Raw genomic sequence first — 14,635 nt, 5'->3', positions numbered from 1 at the left:
AACACACCCATCTAAGACTCACTTTGTTTGTTTGAAAGGACTTGTCTGGATACAATCCAGTAAGGCCTTCTATTGCTAACCATTTGTATATTAAAAAAAAAATGAAATTATTTATTTTCAAGCGCACTTGCTGCCAGTGATCTGATTTGATGATGTTATTGCTCATTTTATGACATGATTGCCATGCACTTAAATGATTTTCTCTGTCATCTTTGATCCGGCAGAACTATGAGGAATGATTCAAATGAGTAGCAAAAGCAATCATTTTTTGCTAGAATACAAATGCCATCCTTCTGATACACTGGAATTGGAATTGCATATTAGTTTTGACAAAGTACATGTATTTCCTGGAACGAAACAAACCAAAGCTCATGTTGTTGGCAAGAATGTGAAAAGCCACACCTTTGCAGGGCCCAAAGTCATGTCTGCTCGCTTCCATTCATAAGTAGCCTGTGGATTTATATGGAGTGTGTAGTTTACACAAGTACGGATTGGTCGTGTGTAAGTGATTCTAAATCAAAAGGTGTCACACTCCGTCTCCGTCATCACACCAGGTGCACGGCTAAGCAGCCCTTGTGGAATGCCATGCATCTTCAAACAGGTACATCGCAGCTCAGAGTGATATCTCTGGGCCGCTAAATATATCCGCAGCCTGGGAGCCGTCAGAGCGTAAATACCCAGCCACCCGAGTGCATCGCGTTGCATTCACAGTCTCCAGTCTGTCCACGCAAGCGGCCACTTGTCTCCGCCTGTCTCCGAGCGAGCCCCTGGCGGCCTGCTGCTCACGGGAGCTTCGGGGAAAGTGCTGAGGCACAACTCTTCTGGGTGGACGCCAGACAAATGTCACGGTGCTGCCATTATTCAGCACCACAAGAAGGTGGAAATGTGTTCCAAGGTGTGAGCACGGCCAAGAGCGCGCACGAGGTCACATTCTTCAAAATCTTTCATAAATAGATGGAGCATGCTGTCAATCATACTGATCCCTTGATCAGTGTGAAAATGTCCCTATTTGCATCAAGTGGAAGTTGAAATGTCGACAAAATGGACTAATACGGTTTCATTTGTGATGAAGTCATCACGAGTGTCGTATTTTAAATGTAACAGGTGTCGTTGATTTGCAAATAGACATTTTTCCCCCCCTTTCTTCGAGCTATGGAATTTCCCCTTCAAGTCAAGCCGGTGGCGAAAGACATGCTGAAATAGCTTGTCTTTTCCTGAAGAAAAGGCAGCGTGTACCATGGCAGAGGGCCAAAGCTCCTCTTGGCGTATTGGCTAAGCTTCTGTGCCCGCAGGCAGGCTGTGACAACAAGAAGGCCACTGGAGTTAACATTTAGATAACAGATGTGGCTACCCATTGCAATTGCTATTCAAGGTGGTGACAAGGAAAGCAATGAGCATTCGGTGCGCAATCCTGTGGACCGCGAGGATCCGAGAGGCGCTGTGGATGGAGGTGCGTTGAAATTGCTCATTCTCCTGCCTGCCTGCCTGCCTGCCTTCCAGCCTGCCTGCCCTGTGAGGCATGGCCTCACGGCCCTGGATGTGTCAGCTTTTACTAAGCAGATGCTTCCGAAACAAGCGCATAGCTTGAAGGGAGGGATATTGCCTGTTGTGTAACTGTCCACTTGGTTCTTAGCGCATGCCTGCGTTGAGCGAGCCAGCAAGTTTTAGCGGTGTGCGGGTGGGGAGAGCTTGGGATCGTGTCACTCTGTCTTTGTGCAAAGAAGTACGTGCTATAGATTTGGGGGATCGCTGCTTACATATCACCTGTCAAACATGTTCCTTATGTTTGAAGTAGAGGGAGGCTTACACTGAAACTCAAAATATCTGGTCTTGTCACTGGCGGGTGGAAATCGACTATGTCCATATTTAGTCAATTTCATATTATAATATATATACATAATCTCATATATAGATGAAGATTTTGTTTGGAACATTATACGATATGCAATGGGCTGGGATTAAGATGATGAAACTGTAATATCCAGAGGGGTGAAAAATGGTAAAAACAACTAAAGCCATGAATAAATTAAAAAGGTCATTACTCTCCCATCCCACTACTGGGCTCACTGAAATATAGGTCTTTTCAACACATACCTATACACTAAAAAAAGAACATTTAAAATGATTCAGTGGCTTGTGTGAACACATTCATTTTCAGAACTAAAAATATATATTTTTAAGCAGGTCTTGGGCCCTACTTTGCTGTGCTGAATATGTAATGGATGCCTGTGTAATCCATTATGGCAGGAGGGCTAAAGAGTTCTTGGCAGCAGCAGCAGCAGCAGCAGCAGCAGCAGCAGCAGCAGCAGCAGCAGCCGCCGCCACCCGGGTTGTTCTTCTTTAAATGAAGTTTTAATAAAGAGCGAGCGAGAGGCTGTCCAAGGTCAATTATCAGCTTTTGCCCATCCCCTGATATTGTTCTCTCCCATTCCCGTGCCATAATAGCTGTCAGTCACACACGAAGGCTGAAAGCATCTAACATTTGCGTCAGTGTCCGCTTCCTGTTGACTATTTTTCCTTCTGACTGGCACGTAAGGTCGCCGCTTTCACAGACGGACGGGCAAATCAGGAAAAGTGACAGTGGCTGACGTTCATTTGTCAGCGCGCTCAACGATAATGTCTTTTTATGCATGGCAAATGCGCGAGGTCTGAATTTCTGCTGCCGGTGCATTGGAAGCGGAAAGTTCCTTCTGACCCATTGTGGCTTGGAATGTATTGCGTGCTTAAGAATACACTTACGTATTCATTTGAGCAATAAACACTGGGCCGGGCCCCCCGCAAAAAAACAAACTGCCTGGCTTCGGGCGGGCGTTTTAATTAAATGCCATGGATTGTCAAATTTATCGAGCCCATTCCTCCAGCCATTTCCATATCTTGAAGCTGCTAATGGGAGGTGAAGGATGCTTGTAGATGGAGGTCTGCTTGGTTAATTTGGGCTTGTAGATGAAGGAGGAGGGAGCGCTGTGGAAAATGGATGTTGGCCAAAGGGGAGGAGGCAGGACAGGAGACAAGGGGTAGGAGGGGGGCACATATCCTGAAGCCATAGCCTCAGAGCTACAACAAGGCTCTCCCTCTTTCTGAGCAGATCTGTTTACAGATGGCTATCTGACAGGCCTACAGCTGTTCTGGTAATTGTTCATTAAGTGTTCTATTGATTCCCTTCTTTGGACTACATGTGTCTTTCAGCTGCCGCTCTCCACGAGAGGTGCACATCCAGGCTGGGTCGAGATGACAGCGTGGGCTGCCACATCTAATCCGAGCTCCGCCATCAGCCGGGCCTGGAATAACGTGACCGAGCGAGCTTTTATTTTGCAAACTTTAAACATCAATCAATTAAAGTGCTGGCTGGCTGGCTGGCAGCAGCACTGAAAATGGTTTAATTCCCGCTTAAGCTGCAGCGGCCTGAGATTGCACCTGGCTGATAAGGGAGCGTGTGTGAGTCTATTAGATCCTGGAATTCTCACCTGATTACTTGAGATGAATACAGGCTTTGTTTTTGCACAAAACAATCGGGAGAGCTGGCTGGCTGGCTGGCGAGCTGGGAAATGAGGAGACAAAAGTGGGCTGAATTTTGTTCCCCTTTTTCTATCAGGCAAGATTCAGACGGAGACCTGATGAATATTCAAACTGAATATAATTTGATCCATAAACCTTGGAGGACTTTTCTTTGAGTGAAAAGGACCACATTTCTGCATTTATATACTACATGATGTAGTCTCATCACCTATTCAGGTACAATATTCCTCAATTAATCAGGGGAACTAGTCAATAGTAGATGGTTTTAAAAGCCAAGCCAGTCATCAAGTTTCAAGGTTGAATCGTGGAGTGGCCTGAAGATGAAGAGCAGCAGGAGTCACAGCCAGATGAGTGTTTACTAACATTTCAGCTGGCGTGGACCGGGACATGGATCTGTCCCAGTTGCCAGCGCAAAGGAGGCTGGAAGCTTGCCGTTTGGAAGGAATTGTCTTTAACTTTGATGGGCCGAGCAGGACTTTGAATAGCCTTTAATTGGCTTAGTGAAGAGAACATGTTGACATTTGCTGGATGTTCACAGTCCAAGGGCTTTGCTTTTGCCATGATGTTAATTCAAGCGTTCTATATCTGCAGCTTTTAATGGGACTGACACAAGTGATGTTACAGGTAAAGGGCTGTGAAATGGTCTGTAAACACACAAAATTGATTCCAAGGCTGAGGCAGGGCGGGCCATGGCCACCAGCCGCTGCTGAGCCCAACAGCTTTTCTTTCCCTCCGTCCCTCCTCCTCTCACTCACTCTCTCTCTCTCTCTTGCTCTCTGTCTAGTCGTCCACTCCCGCCTTTGTCCACTCTGTCAAATAGTCTTTGACAGTCGTCAGCAGAGGGCTGTCAAAAAGGTATCCAAACACAACGTCAAATGCCGTCCGCTTACAAAAGGAAAGTGGATCAGGATCAATACAGTTGACCAGAGCACCGCCATCCACCCGCAGACTGTGGAGGATAATTTTCATACTCTTCTACTGTCCACGCACAGATTCATGACTTGATGAACGGAAAAATGACATCACTATCTCAAGTGCATCTGCATTGGTGGAGATAATCACGTAAAATGGATATAGAATTGTTTTCATGACGTAAAAAAGCTTAAGTCCATTTGACATTGTTGGGCAATTTTACACCCATGGTTTTGTTTTTGTGCTCCATAAGGCATTTTCACCGACTGATAAGCATTGCGACATTTGTCAAAATTAAACCCACGAAGCAAATTAAAATTGTTCTATGCCTGGTAAATAGTCCGGGAAGCCGCCGTGGCAGCTATCTTGTAACAACTGGGGAGATGACCGTTGCTTGTCATGTTCATTTAGCTGTGAGTGCGCTCACTCTGTGAGAGCTAAGGACAGGCTATAAAATTGGTCTTGCACTAGCACACAGTAATTGAATTACTCCGCCGCCGCCGCCGCCGCCGCCATCGACCTATTCTGAAATCTGCAAGCGATACCACGCTGCACACTCCGCCATCCATTTTTGATACGGCTCATCTTCACAAGGGTCGTGGGTGACGATGGGCCCAAGATTGTCCACAGTGTTAAGATGATTATCTTTCTGCTTGAGAGTGAGAAATATGATCTTGAAATGTTTGCTGCAGTTCTTGTTTCCGATCAAATTAGAGCGCGTGGATCTCTTCATTTGGTGATTGGTGAGATTTCCAAGACAAGTGGGGCTTGATGTTTGTCAGTCTTACTTAAGGTGAATGGCGAATAGCAGCATGTTAAGCAAAAGTGAAGCTAATAATAATTAGCAGCCTCCATGAAGGAAAAGGTGCCATATTCTAATGGATTCGCCCAGAGCAAATTCTGTTTCTGCACTCCTTGTCTAGATATGATTTGAATATGAAGGCCCTGTCATAATGAATCAGGAGGCCCGCTCGTGTGGCAGGCAGGCAGGCAGGCAGGCAGGCAGGCACTGCGATGCGATGCCATGAGATGCGAGTCTATCCTCTCACACATCCATCTCTCCAACAAACCTAGGTGCGGGAGAACCGAGATGGGTCGACACCCTATTTGGCTCACTCCGTTGAAATGAATATTAGGAAAGCCCGGGAGAAAAAGAGAGCGTGTGTTTGGAGGGACATGGCTTCATTTTCTCCATTCCCGAATGCTCAGACCCCAGAGGGACACAAAGATGGATTTGCATGCCGCTCGCTATTCTCTGTTACCTGAAGCAAATTTATTATTGTGGCATTGTCAGCTCCCCCAACAGCAACTCGGAGGACTTTTCGGACCTAAATGGAATCTGCGGGCGGCCGGGACGCTCGTAGAAATCACACACGGTCGGGGGAAAGGCTGCATCAAAAAGTCATCGCGCTGATCAGAATACAGCCGTCAAATGCGCCAAACACAAGGCCAAGCGTTGATCAAGTGCCGACAAAAGTCTCGGCTGCATTATCTAGTCAGCCCCTCAGAAAAAGACAAAAAATGCACATCTCGGACTTACAAATGTCATCAGTCGGCAGTTAAAAATGTAGCACATTACTTAATGTTACAATCAATGTTATTTATGAAAATGAAATCTATCAGGCTATACTTGGCTTTTAATTTGACATTTAAGTTAAGCCTAGTCAACTGGCTGGACTCGACTGCCGCTCAAGGTCAAACGCCGGCGTGGAGGACACGAGCGAGATGTACACGAGCGAGATGTACACGGGCGAGATGTACACGAGCGGCAATGTCAGGGTCGGCGATGCGCGTTACCGTTCCTTTGTCCCCTCCAAGTCGGCCTGATTCACCTGATTATCTCTTATCCTGTTATTGGATGTTAATTTAACAAGCTGTTGAGAGTGCTGCAGAATCAATACCTTTTAAATGCTGTTTATGTGTGATTAACGGTTAATATCCTCACAAATGATTTCATATAATAAGGTCATTTGTCTTTCACATGAGCTTGGAAGCCTGCAAAGAATAATAGAATAATAAATGAGGACACTAGTGAAGAAGAGCCTTCTGATGCTTTGCCCGGCTCCATTTTATGACCCATATCATCTTTACAGCTACAAAGCTGCACTATGGTTATTTTATGCAAGTCATAAAATTAGGCTGAGATGGAATTAGCAGACTCGGGGCTCTTTATAGGTCAAGCCGGTAGTTTATGAGCCCACGACTCCCTGGCACTATTGTCAGGAGGCTAGTTCGAGGGGTCTTTAAGCATGATTTAATATGTCCATGTCTTGGAAAATAGTTAAATAGCTAATTAAATGGAGGAGTTCATTTACATATTAATTGACCTTCCAGTAATATTTATATTGATACCTACACGAGAAGCCCTCGTCGTCGTCAGCGCCTTTCATCATAGTTAGTCTGTGAAAATATGCTGGAACTTTTGGGCTTGAAATTCAAGTCTTTTCCTTGGAAATTGTCACCGCAGAGGAGAAGAGAGGAGAGGAGAGGAGCTGTGTATTCCCGACCGTGTCAGGCGCACAGCTGGCGGGACGTTTGTGCTCCTTTTGTTGTGGGAGAAAGGAGGAAGCGCCATAAACGACAATGGCCACTCGCTCCGGGGCTTGCAAAAGAGGTTGGAGGACGGTGTCTGTGTCAAAGCTGCTCTTAATTACATCTCTAATCACCAATCCGTTTGGCAACACAAGAGGACCCCCGGGTGCCACATTAGCCCAACCTGTACCGAATTAACACAACACTTCACCTGCTAGGCAGCGCGCACATATTCAAACACACACACACGCACTTTACTGAGGCGGTGGCGGCGTGTGCACACTCCTCTCGGTAAAGTGCTCTCTGCAGAGAGAACATGACATAAATCTGTTTCTCTCCACTCCAGCTTTAATGCTCCATAAGAGATTGGTGCCATGAATGTAATCCGGGCTACTAATGCGTGCTGCATTGTCATGCTGATGTCGGGCCGTGGAGGGGTGGGTAATGATGACACGCATCAGCAATGATAGATTGGAAGCACATTGTTTGTTTTCGTCAGGGGCTGCGTTCACCCTTTGCGCCGTGTTGTTAGCATGGTAAGCGTGTCCTGCAGCCTATTATGGGCTCCATCATTTGTCACCAGCCTGTCTTCAACGTTGTCTCCCACATTCTTTTGGGATAATGGGCCCGCAAATGACGCTGCCCTTTGACAATAGCCTCGGTGAATGGCCCTTTTCAAGCCGTGTAAACTCGAAATGTGGCAGCAATGAGGAACAGGAGAATTGCTGAGAAAGGGGACGCAAACATATGGATGGACAGCGCTCCTTTAAATCCAAGTGGAAAATGAAAGACATTTTCGACAAACACCATTCAGCATTCATATTTACTGATGTTGCCTGATGGATTGTTTGTCCCTCTCAATGGTAGTCTCTCCCGCTGTTTTGTACAAGATGGCGAGCGGGCGAGCGAGCGAGCGAGCGAGCAGATCCTCAGATCCAGCAGCTGCCCAGCAGACCACAGCAGCCATAAGCGACACCTCGGGGGCCTTCAGATCTCATTACTCACTGAAGCAAAGTACCTTGTCATCTGCACATGTGTCCGGCAAATTGAATATTGCTATTCACTCCACACTGGTCTGATGAATACCCCGTGTTATCTCTCCATAGTTTTCTTTACAATTAAACCTTTCAAACACACACAGGAAAAAAAAAAAACATGCCTCGTGTTTGAGAATACATGGTGCTTTTTCGTAGACAATGCGTGTCACGGAATGGAGCAGGATGAGCACCCAGGCTGTTTTCTTTTCCACATCCCTCCAGACCTTGGTGATGGAGAGTAGACCAAACCTTAGATCATCTCTGAACAGGTCTAAGTTGTGGCGCAGGTGGTGTAACATGATTTTGGTGCCATGGTTTTTATTAGTAACTTATATTACACACTTCAATCTTCTGCACAAAATGCACCAGTTTGTGCTGGGCACAAAAATGGCTCTCATCGAATTAGTTTGTCCTGTAAGTGGCAGGGCACAGGGGCTAGCAAAACAGGGCTAACAGCTGTTCATATTTCATTTCTCTTTAGCTCTGTGTGCGAGCAGCCGTGTCCTGGGGTCTATGTCCAAGCAGCAGGAGGTGTGATATGGCCTCAGCCGCAGGCTAGGAATGACTGAGTAGCCCACCGTGGCAGTGCCCAATGGTCGGTCGGGCAGTTTGCGAGATGTCAGCTGGGCAGTAACAATAATCTGGCCAGGCCTCTCCGCCCCATCGCGAGCCTCAGCCCGTGTCTAACATTTCCAACTGAATAACTCTATTAAATGGACACCTGCCACCGGATCCCACATGCATCTAGTGCCAGAGAGGTGAGCACATTCACCCAATAGTCACGACCAGTTGGCTGATGATATTATAGCAGACACCAAAAGAGTTCTGTGCTAAAGCCAAATGTCCAAGTTATTTGTTCTTGTTGTTAAATTAACGGTCATTGTGACACTCTGACGTTGAAGTAATACGAGAAGCTTTCCTCCGAGACCGGACTGGATCACGCTCGGGCTTTTTCACTCAGCTGGAATTCTTTCATATTCAGTTCAATCTTCAAATTGTTCCCCAGGGGGGCAATCCAAAATAAGAATCACTGACGTGATTTGAATTTGATACTTGTAATCAGGAGTCGGATTCACGACCGTTATGTTACAAAGTCAGATATAGCAATAAGTAGTAATTGTCATGTATCATTTAGCCTACAGTATGTTTGGACATTAAAATATGATATCCCAATTTTAGATCTGTGCTCTGGTGTTCAATGCACAAATCCAAAACCTAGCAGCAGCAGCAGCAGCAGCATCGAGATGAGTTACAATCGTCGAAAATACGATCCAATATAACTTTATTTATATAGCGCATTTCAAGATCGTATATAGCAATGAGAGAACCACAAAGCAAATGAATATACAGTAGCACAACACTAAGCTCCTTTTGGTTGCTTCAAATGTCAAGAGGGAGGGAGTGTTTAAAAGAAGGGTCAAACAAAGTGTTTATTTCATATTGCCTGCATCTGGAGAAGAAGAAGAAGAAGATGACAAAAATGGATATATAAAGCTCTGTGTGCCAGCACTCAGCAAAGTTTCAATCCATTAAGCAGCAACTACAGAGACATTATTATTCTTTTTAGTATGGAACTTTACATCAAAGTTTTGCTTTTAGTGCTTAAATCTGATGGCGAGAAATGGAAAGCATGAATCCTCTGGCCGGCGTAATGAAAAGACTTGTGATCCATGGCTGTTTGCCTTGCATGGGCGTACTTTATCGCAGATGATGAGAGCATCCCTCGCTAGCTTTACGCCGTTCCCCGAAATGTTTCATTAGGCTCCTATTCTTCCTGAGCTTTGCACCCCCGCTGACCTCAAATCTGCTGCTAAGTGAAAGACACTGAAACTCATATTAGAAAGGCATATCTTGCAATTGTGTTTGTGGATCATTAAGAGGTTACAACTCTTGGGAAAACATTAGCGTTTGCGACGGCAAGCTGGATCTTAGGCTATTTAGTCCTGAAAAGGAGAAAAACCACATATCTCGTGTCCTCTGGAGATCAACTTCATAGGGTTCTATTTTGATGTCTCTTATTGGGCCAAAATAAACGGGCATTTTTATGCATAAATTGCAAGCTCCACACATCTTTATGGTGATCTAAAACGTGTCCATAATAATTTGTCAAGCTGAGACATTTGGGAGACATCGGAGTCCACCGTCAGTACTCCGGTGTCCTTGAGCGTAGCCGCTCGTCTCCAAAATTCCCCGTCTTCCCAATGAGGTAAAAAGGGCAAGTTTTCGCTCTTTAAGATGGCGGTACATAACCCATGCATGGAACATAAACGTGTCTTGCCGACGGGGAAGATGGATGGAGGCCCGCATGGCCACCTTAATAAAAAGGTCCTTAAATGCTCGTCCCGATCTCCTTTCCAAGGCAGCGTGATATTAAAGACAGGCGGGAAAGCGGGCTCGGTAAACGTAATGGATCGATCGGCGGGAAAGTTTCAAAGCACCGAGGGGGTAGGCCATTATGCAAAACGGGCTCGCTTGGCGCAAGTAATCTGCGCACTGTCTCTTTGGCTGCCAAAGACAAAGAACACACGCCGAGGCCCTGATTGCTTCCCTCCCCGGCCGCCGTGACAAATCCCGATATTTGGACTGTTAATACGTTTGAATGAAAATTATTGATTCATTTCCGCGAGGCTGTGATTACCGCCTCTAGCGATGAGAGCAGAGGAGCGGCAAATTTCCATGCCGCAAATGCCTGACGTATACTCAGATGATGCTTTGATTGTGGCTCAGATGAGCAGCGCGAGTAGGATCTTTTACAACGGGGCTGGCTGTGACAAGCAGCCATCCCTGACAAGGCCTCTTAGTTTTCTGCCATTATTGATGCGTCCCGTAGAGCGCCGTTCACAGATGGCGTCTGCGGGTGGAATATAGGTACTGAGGGGAATGACTTGTGTTGCGTTCATGTGTGTGGTGCTCAGGAGCATCCCGAATGTTTTTCATTCGCCGCCTCGCGATGGAAGTGATCAAATGTGAATCGTATTTGCGGGGGAGCTATCTACCTGGGCTATCGTCGGCAAAGAAGAACCACAATTGAAAAAAAGACTGCTGATGAGTTGACATATAATACAGGCCATGACTATACGTGAAGAATAGGACAATCATGGAAATTCAAGTGAAGTTTTACAGCGAAAAGTGAAAAAGATGCTAACAAAATATTTAAAGACCTTAAGACCTCATTTGACATTAAGCCTCAAAAATATTCACTTGCATATACTATATATATATATATATATATGTGTATATTTAATTTGAAGTTTACAGTCCAGCTGATACATATCAGATTTTTAGAAACATATGAAGGAGTCCTTTGTCAAATTCAAAGAAGAAAATGGAATTGTACTGTTCACAGTGACAAGTAAAAATCAGATACATGACACGCTGGACAAAAAAATATATATTTCCATTTTTGGATGTTTTTAAAGTACTACAGTATTATTCAATCATTTCTTTCAGCGATTCAGTTTTTGCCATTGGTTGCATCACTTTTGATTCTCGGATTTTCTTTTCGGGCCTAGTTCCTCTCGGAGCACAAAAATTAGCGCCACTTTGGTAATTGGATAATATTGCAGTCAGGGTGCCCTTCATTTTCCAAAGTGAACTTTTCTTTCTTTCTTTCTTTCTTTCTTTCTTTCTTTCTTTCTTTCTTTCTTTCTTTCTTTCTTTCTTTCTTTCTTTCTTTCCACTCCCAAGATACACACGTCCGCCTACACACAGGCAGCAGGCCCCAGGCTTTTGTTCACTTGTCCCCATCTCTGTTCCTCTTTTGTGGCCTGATTTGAATACAAGCCTTGTTTTATGGACGAAGGTAATTGGAAGTCGATGATTTACTGCAGTATATCCAGCGACAGCATCCGAGAAAATAACTGCGAGCAGGGCATAATCGCTTTGCGGCCCGCTACTGCATTTATCCGGACACAGGTATATTTTAACCTCCAGGTGTTGACAGTGTTGACTATTAGCCGGCAAATAAATTATTCAGCTCTTGCGAGAGAGGAGAAAACAGGGAGGGGGGGGGGGGGGGGGGGGCGTCCTTCTCCTTCACACCAGAGAAACACGCAGCAACAGGAAAAGAAGGCAGTCCTTTTTTTCCATCAAATACAAAAGGCAAATATTTATTATTTATAAGTACTTGCCATGTATGGCTTTAAATGTTATTTATGAACCTGTTGCATAGTGATTTCCAATGTAAGTCATTATTTTTAGCCGGAGGGTGTTGTAAAGGAGCAAGGATATGTTTAATGACACTCTGCTAGTCGGCGCAATTACACTGTAATCATTATGTAAAATGTCCTATTAATTAAACCAATTTCTTCCAGCAGAACATTGTTATCTGCGGGGCCTGCTTCTCATCCTTCAGCCGCTGCCGCTGCCGCTGCTGCTGCTGCTTCTTGTTTTCTGTGGGCACCTACTGACTTCCTATATAGGCATTAGAAAATATTTTCATTCTTTCTGCTAGAATATCTTAAATGACAATAGAGTCATTCTATTTTTTTTCAATTTTTGAATCCTGTATTGAAACACAACGTTTACTCAGTCTACTTTGTCAATTTAATCATTGTCCTTTTGTACTTGACTATTACTTTATTTTTTTTATTTTTCTACTTGATGTCATTGTCGTTAATTTTTGTTCATTTATACAATGGTATGCAGGGGTTTACATATAAAAAAATGTTTTAATGACACAGTTTTCTTCTGCCTGCGTGCAACCGTAAATACATTTAGCAGCATTGGCGTACAAGTATTAGTTCATCTAACACAGCAACAAACACAAACAAACAAATGAGGAGACAACTAACTAAATAAATAGCAATGGTAAATTCCGTTTCAAGCTCTTTTGACTTATTTGAATTTTCCTGCTGATGAGAAAATGTTGGTACTAGCAATCAAGGCAAGCAAGAGCGAGTGTTTGACCCTTTTGGCTCTTTATCTGCTGTTCCGGCAGTCCTAATGTTGGTGTCGCGACCAGGGGTCATTGGCACTTTCAATGCTCTTCAGACACAATCTGTTTTCTTTGCTTCTTGGCACAAAGGAAGCCATTAAGAAAACAATTCAATAGGGAGCCAGAGCACACATGCGCATTTACATTGCAAATGTCAGCGCAGAGTGCAGTGCCTTGCATCTTTGCTATTCTTGTTTATGCAAGAGGCAATTGTCGGAATGAAATACCCTTCTAGTAGTCTTATTCGTCTTTCTCATTCAAAAAGGTGTTTGGAATGTGATATGGAAAGAGCAAACCATTGGATAGCTTTTGGAAGTTTCTGTCCATTTCTTGGGGTTAACAATCCTCTTGGACACAGATAATACTCAGCACCTGCAGCATTTGCCATTTAATAGTATTTGCCCCGTAAACACACAATCATCTTTATCGCAACAGATGGCAAAAACAGTTGCATTCGTAACTGATTTGATGTACTACTGCATGTCAACTGGCGGCGGCCATCTTCAGCGCCAAGCAAAGCTCCCAGCACAGCACAATGCCTCCCTCCGGTTGGCTCTTATCACCATTAAAGCTCCTTGCGTGAGCGAGCGTGACTAAAGTGCTGACGGCACTGAGCGGCTTACAAAGACAAGACGTTCAAGTCCAAACACCTGCAGCTCGATTAGAAAATGCTGCAACTGAGTTGTCCTCAAGAAAAACGATCACAACCTCTTTCCACCAGGTACTCGATGTCAAACGCTGCGTTTATGGCCATTGTGTACCTCGCCAAGCTTAAATAGGTTTGAAGACTTCATCAAATGACATCTTACTAAGCTATATGAAAAAGTTAAAGCAATTTTACATTCAAGTCTTTCCCTCCGATATTTTGGTTTTGCAATGCAGAATAAAGATTATTATTAGACTTGGAAGAGACAGCCCAATCATTCATATCACAGGTATGAAATACAATATTTGTACTGTGTGCTTTATTTGTGATGGATGGCAGCCTTGCATTCTAATCCATTGCTGTCAAATGAAGGCGCTTCATTAATACAACATCCGCACAGAAGAAATGGAATGAAACTTTAAAAAAATAAATAAATGGTGGGGCCGCATTGCACAGAGAAATTATTATTACTATTCAGACTCCCTGAAATGAGAGCAAATTATAAGAAGATACACTTCTTCATCTGTTTGGATAAGTAGGGGGGCCAGTGGCTGATGGATGACTGTGTGCACAAATGAGGGTGATCATGGTAAACAGAAGCGCATTTCCCGCTACTGATGCTACGGCTGGTCTCGCTTGAGGCTTTCACACACGCACGCACGCACGCACGCACACACACACACACACACACACACACACACACACACACACCTTCTCACACACACCCTCAATGAGGGGCCAGACTGATGATAAGAATTCCCTGGCTAGCAGATTAGGCAATCTTCTCCAGCGCCAGCAGATTGATAGAGTCACAGCTCACAGAAGCAATTGCAACGGGGAGGAATAAAGTTTGGCCTGTTGCTATCATCTGTGCTTACTGCCATCTTGCTAGCAATGTGTGAGGAAGGATGACCTCGGCGAGAACGACACCTTTCTTTCTTTGACTCGCTGCGAGTATCGCCAATTGCTTGTCATCGCAGATAATTGGGCACAACATGCACGCACATAGTTATTGACTTACAAAGCATCATGTGCGTGTGTTATTGTGATACATGC

This window comes from Syngnathus floridae, chromosome 13 (genome assembly GCF_059516105.1).
Source record: "Syngnathus floridae isolate MCC-2025c chromosome 13, RoL_Sflo_1.0, whole genome shotgun sequence".
NCBI lineage: Eukaryota > Metazoa > Chordata > Actinopteri > Syngnathiformes > Syngnathidae > Syngnathus > Syngnathus floridae.
The sequence above is the reverse complement of the archived record's forward strand: the minus strand, read 5'-3'. Positions refer to the sequence as shown.